This window comes from Hesperophylax consimilis, chromosome 14 (assembly GCF_061612785.1).
Source record: "Hesperophylax consimilis isolate HC1 chromosome 14, BYU_Hcon_1.0, whole genome shotgun sequence".
Classification (NCBI taxonomy): Eukaryota; Metazoa; Arthropoda; class Insecta; order Trichoptera; family Limnephilidae; genus Hesperophylax; species Hesperophylax consimilis.
In genome coordinates this window covers 9,344,208-9,350,759 of record NC_142849.1, presented here as the reverse complement: position 1 = coordinate 9,350,759, position 6,552 = coordinate 9,344,208, and the positions used below count along the sequence as shown (strand labels likewise).

Sequence of the window (6,552 nt, the reverse complement as noted above, 5' to 3'; positions counted from 1 at the left end):
CGTAGTAATTTATTATAAATCGTAGGTACTTTTAGTATGACGATACGTACGTATGTCAATAACAAACATCTCCATTTACACATTGTACGGCACTTGCGAGATTTAGGCAAGAATAAACTCAACGAGCATAAATTCAGAGGTAATTAATTCACCGCACGGCGATAAAACGGGCCACATGTCTGGTGGTTAATTTGACGAACTTTTTAATTGGATGATTTAATGGCGAATATCCAGGTACAAACAACGTACAAATTCATGGAAGGTTAGAGAACGCACGCTCTCAATATAGTGCTTTATCTCAGAATAAAAACAAGATTTGTTATAATCCATTGATTGATAGTATATATTTAAAAGTAATGTTGATTATACATTCATTTATTTAAAGCAACATATTGTTTTAGAGAAAAATTGACTGATGTTCTAACCCAAGTGTTTTCTACTCATAACTTTTAAATACCTACCATATTATGTTTAATTAAGAAAAGTACTTAAGTGTTCTTTTCTTTCTTATTACTTATTAATCCTACATCGGATGTATCAACTCACAACAATAGTATTTAAATCTCAAATAAAAAGCTGGCTACAATACATATGATTTTTTTCTCCTTTTTTTGCATTAACTCCACAAAGGAAGCGCTGAAGAAAATGATTTCCCTCAGGACATCTCTGGGGATGCTGTGTGGAGGGTATTTTTAAAAGAAGAAGGAAACAACATGGGTCTTTGAGAGACCCATGTAGTAGGACCCATGAGACCCATAAGAGACCTATGATGTAGTAGGGAGGAAAAGCAGAGACGGCCGAGCTGTTGAACTCAAAAACGAGTCGTAGAAGCGAACCGTTCTCATGTGACAAATGTCAACCATGTACAAATTTTAGGCGCGTTTGCCGTGTTTCCCGATTATGCACCGGTGCCGATGGGATTTATGTTCCTCGGAGAATCTTCAATTGTAATACCGGTAGAACAAAGACAGCAAACCTACCTGACACCTGTGCTTCCATTGTGCTGTGATTCCAATCCACCTGTTAAGATAGGGGAATTTATGAAACGGACCGCCCGTTTCTGCAAAGAGTCAAGGGTTTTTCAAGTATTTTGGGGTTCCAGACCAGAGGTGGCTGCCAAATTAAGCAGTGGGGCGAAATTGCGATTTGTACAAAGTCAGCAGTTGTGTACTATCAACGTATCTGCGGGTCCTGTACAGTACACCAAGCTTATGTAAGGCTAGCTTAACTCTGTCAGAAATAGAAAATGTTGAGTGGTTTCGATTTGAGTTTGAATTGTATATTTTCAACAACAAAAATTCCAAAAATCTTGCAATGTACATCTAAAATATAAAGTTCAAAGAGCATAACTTATAAGAACATCCTTTTTCTTATAGTTTACCCAAAAAACAAAAATGTAAGAAATACATGTTATTAATGTGGACACAATAAAGTGTAAATTTGCCTACATTGCATGTCTTAATTCAAACAGTTTAATTATATAAGTTTACCTAAATTGCAAGTCTTAATTCAAACAGTTTAATTAAATAAGTTTACCTTAATTGCAAGTTTTAATTCAAACAGTTTAATTATATAAGTTTACATAAATCGCAAGTCTTAATTCAAACAGTTTAGTTATATAAGTTTACCTAAATCGCAAGTCTAAATTTAAACAGTTTAATTTTATAAATTTAAACAGTTTCTAAGTTTACCTAAATCTCAAGTATAAATTTAAACAGTTTAATTATATAAATTTAAACAGTTTCTAAGTTTACCTAAATCGCAATTCTAAATTTAAACAGTTTACTCCTATACGTACTTTTTTACTGACGCTAGCTGAAAACAATTATTTTTAATTTACGAATTACAATTTCATGAATACAATGATTGATAAAAGTTGTTAAGGAAACAGTATCGTTGGTCATTTGTGAAATAAGAGGGGACTGATATTTCTAAGTGAAATCAAGTACGAAAAACAAAAGACATGAAAAATTTTCACCGATTGCTTTTTTTAACATAAAAAAAATAGTTTGAATTCTTTATTTATTTAAAAACATACTAATCACATGTTTGTCAGAGTAAACTCATTAAATCATAATTTTTCCGCTTAAACTTTAATGTTTAAAACATGTGCTAATCTGTCAGACCGGAAAAACAATGTCAAATTTCATGCGGAGTTCATTCCCCCAGCCAAAATACTTCCAAGAGTATGACTTTCTAAAATTAAACCCAAAAAAATGGGCAAATTACACATCATTATAAGTACAATGAGGCCTCGGCGTGTTATGGTGACTACAGGTTATGATTATTATATGTTAATATGTAATACGGGATCAGGCAGTGGCATTATGACAAAGTTGTATAAGCTAATTCAACACCACCGAGTAAAAAAGAACCAATTTTTTTGGCAGTCAAGTTGATGTATTTTTGGCCTTGTTTCTAAGTGGTATCTACTTGACTTGGTTTTCTTGAGACTTTATTATGTGGGTCAGTCAGTCAATGATCGGATTCCTTTTGAGATTTTAGACCTCCCCCCTCCACCTCATCCACCCTAAGCTTCTCATCTTCTCCGGTGAAAAAAACCGGTTGAAAAGAGTTAAGTCCGGTTTCCGAAATGTTTATAATACTTAAATAATATCCGCTACAAATTGGCTACGAATCCCGATGTCTCGAATTCAAATCAGCGCAATAAAAATCTATTTGAAATATATATGCAGCACGTTCCAAGGTAATAGACCATCATTTAGAATCAAAAATTTGCTAGAAATAGCTTTAGCTGTGTTTGATGACCAGATATAAATAGCCAGGTACTTCAGCCTCACTCCAATAATTCGAGATGTCAATCCCACAGTTTCACTTGGTTCCAATTTTTTTTTTAATAATGAACTTCATTTTTACGTGTTTATTTCGAAATAGCATATCATCATAAATTTTCGTTATTGACACAATGTAAAATATCTTGTCCTCTCTGGAAATGAATTCTTACGTCTAACAACTGTTTCGCCTTTCGTACTGTGTTGAAAATACTCTTTTCAAACAAAACACACGCGCCTACAAATGCATATTACATTTCCGAAGTCTTTTATAACGCATGCTCCCTTTAAAACATCCATATATATCAACTGATTTACATAGCATTACTTTTACTGTTCAAATGTTGTTAAATTAAATAGGATCTTTTTACTTATATATTTTATGTAGAAGAGGATATTTTGAGTTAGTGAAAAACGTTATTTTTATTTTGGCAAAACGGATACAAAACAAAATAAAGATTTTTTTTTTTTTTTTTTATAAAAAAAAAAGAAAGACAAACATTCCCGGGTTACGAATAACCCAACAATATTTGAAAATCTCCTACTACCACCACAGAAAGCCGAAAATGTTGCTTGTGTTGTGATGGAGGACTTAGCCAGCCGAGGAATCGAACACGCGACGCTCGGGTGAGACCCAAGCGCTATGCCCACTCAACCACTGACCGGTCATTACATTTTACAAGATACATTTCAACGACAGGTGGTTCCGTGAATATGAATTTATTTATGTAAGTGGATATTAGTATTAATTATTGAATTAGAAATCACAACAACAACAATCAACAAAAAATGACAAGCCTGGAATCCACTTCTTTGATAGTTGTTTACGTTTTTCTTCGAAGACCCATTCTCAACTTTGCGCGCAATGTGCGCATTGTACCGTTACCAATAATAACACTAAGAACCAGGTAATATACCTACTTTAAAAGGATTGAATGGATATTTAAAATGCTCCGGTAAAATTGAAAGTTTGTTGACTTCATATTATGTTTATTTGCTGAAATTATTTTATAGCGGTAATAAATGTTAGCCCAAACCGTAAATTTTTCTTAAATTTTTCGTTATTGACCTCTGCAGATGGTTTCACTTACATTCTTGAAAAAATGTGTTCTGTTTAATCTTATTTTGTATTAATATTGTTTTGTATTAATCTTGTTTTCTATTAATATTGTTTTGTATTAATCTTGTTTTGTATAAATCTGGTTTTTTATTAATCTTGTTTTGTATTAATCTGGTTTTTTATTAATCTTGTTTTGTATTAAACTTATTTTGTATTAATCTGGTCTTTTATTAATCTTGTTTTGTATTAATCTGAATCATTGCCTTAAAGAGGTACGTTTGATTTCATGCTTAATTTTATCAACAGAATTTCATTTAATGGACAATAAATACTCGATACAAAGCAAATGATTAATGGATTAGGTACACTCCATGAAGTATTGAAGTATAAGAGTGATGATTCTGCTTTGCAAAATTACTTATTTATCATTGAAATCAATATCAAACTAAAATTTAAAACGGAAAAAATGGAAATCGATACGGTCGCATCTAGAAATTGAATCCTGGAACCTCTTACCTCAGTGTTAAGGAAATGGGAAAGAGGAAGGTGGACTCCACTGGAATTGTGAACCAGAGTATTGAGATCTGGCCACTAAACAAGGCAATTGCAAATTTAGATTATGAATGGAAATATTTCACCAGATATGTATCTACCGCTATATATGATTGACTTCTCCAACTTAATGTTGTAACAGTGTGTTGATTCAGCGGTGGTTTCGATTTAAGACAGTAACTCATGCCGCACATCATGACCGTTCTAATAATGATTTATTGCGATTAAATCAAACCGGCATTTAGACAAACAGTGAGTCCGCATTATTATCAACCATAGACACTTGGCGGCTAGCTGCAGAACGGTATTTATTTATGACCAGCTGTACCTCGCCACGCGTTACTGTGGCTCTTTCAAGAGTATTCTCGATTTTTTTGAAAACCTTCTATACTCACCGACATTCTACGCCACTCAGTTTGAAACCTTACAGAAAATTCTTGAAATTTATTCTTCCAGAACCTTCTAGAGCATTTGAGAACCTTCATGAACTTTCTGGAACATTCCAGACTCACTGACACAGTCGGCGGGCCCATTCTGAAGTAATTTGAAGCATTCGCGGCATTCCAATAACAAAGCACATTTTCGTCACCCACTCTCACCCACGCTCAGCCGCCTCCACCAAACTCTCTTACTTTCGATGTGACACCACCGGTGGATGACAGTGGCTGTTAGTGAAGAAAATAAGGCGGTTAGGGAAACACGGATTTATTTTAGTAATATACTAGATTTTATTAGACTGACTAACGAGTACCCGGCGTTTCTTTCTTTACATACCCGACATTTTATAACACTTTGATTCATTTGATTGTGCCATGGTTTCCTCAGGTGTCCCCGATTTTGTCTACCATTCATTAATGTATACCGTAATGTTACTATTAAAAAACTACATCATATCGACTTGTATTCGTGTCCGTATCTGAATCCAGTGCAGAGAAATTGCGTTAAGTCTTCCTCAAGTGTCCCGACTACTTCTACAATTCCAACCACTAACTAAATACTCCTGATACTAATAAGAACAAATTTGAATTTTTCAGCGAAATCAAAAATAATTGTGGGAAAATACACACATTTCAATTTTTTATGGCCAATTCATTTCGATTCGATCGTGGATTTTATGTAGGTATCAGAGAAAACGCCAGTTTGTAAATAGAATAATAATTGTCTGCCATATAAAGTGTTTATCAGTCGAATTGCCATTCTGTCTGGCGTTAATCTCACGCTACTAACGGACTGGTCTGAATTTATGTATTCTTGTATTTCTTTACGTTATCGAAAAAACAAGCTAAAGCTCTTTTAGTTGATTTGTTGGCTGTCATGTTCGGAATGATCTGACAGAATAACATCATTGCAATTGGAAAAAATTTAGAATTAATTGTACATTGGGTCAAATTGTGGTATCGTTTCTTGTAATGGAATTGTGATGTAAAATAAACGGGAAAGATATAATTTCTTAATACATATTGCAGAAATAGACCGATGGAAATATGTTGTGGACATGTCGTTGTGTCAATTTAAATATTTATGGATATGTCGCTGTGTCAATTGAAAATAAAATCGATTTCTATTAAACTTTTTAGGAATAAATTATTATAAGCAATAATCAGTCGCCTGTAATATCAATACAAATTGAAAATATCTCCCGAGTAAAAATAAATGCCGCCGACGGGAATTGAACCCGCGCCTTCTGATATCTGGTCAGACGCTCTGGACCACTGAGCCACGTCGGCTTATGTCCAACTCGCAATTTTTATGAATATTATTTTTTTCGCTAAGCGTCTCCAAGTAATGGCTCGTAAGTACATATTTGATATTTTAGTAAAGATATTTATATATATTTTTTAAATATTTATTTCTTCATGTTCTCCATAAAACGGATATGCACCAATATATTACGGAGAAGATAACAAATTTGAGGTAAATGTAAGTATAAACGGTCATGCACTCATTTTACTATATTGTGACATACGTGAAAAAATAGTTGCTGAACTGTCTGTTCAAGAATTACTGAAAATAAATATTAGTAAATTATTAAGAATCTCTTTAAATTATTAATAAAAATCGTTAAACATGGGATTGCAGGACCTTAACGAATGAATTGACAGGTTTCCTAATAAATTTTTTGGCATTTCGTCATTATATATTATCTAT

At 33.3% G+C, this 6,552-nt stretch overlaps 1 non-coding gene across 1 annotated transcript; it reads right to left on the bottom strand.

Moving 5' to 3' along the window:
* Positions 1 to 6,058: 6,058 nt before the first annotated feature.
* TRNAS-AGA (transfer RNA serine (anticodon AGA)) lies at positions 6,059 to 6,131 on the bottom strand. The gene has a single exon. It is a non-coding gene; the product is annotated as a tRNA-Ser (tRNA).
* Positions 6,132 to 6,552: the final 421 nt, after the last annotated feature.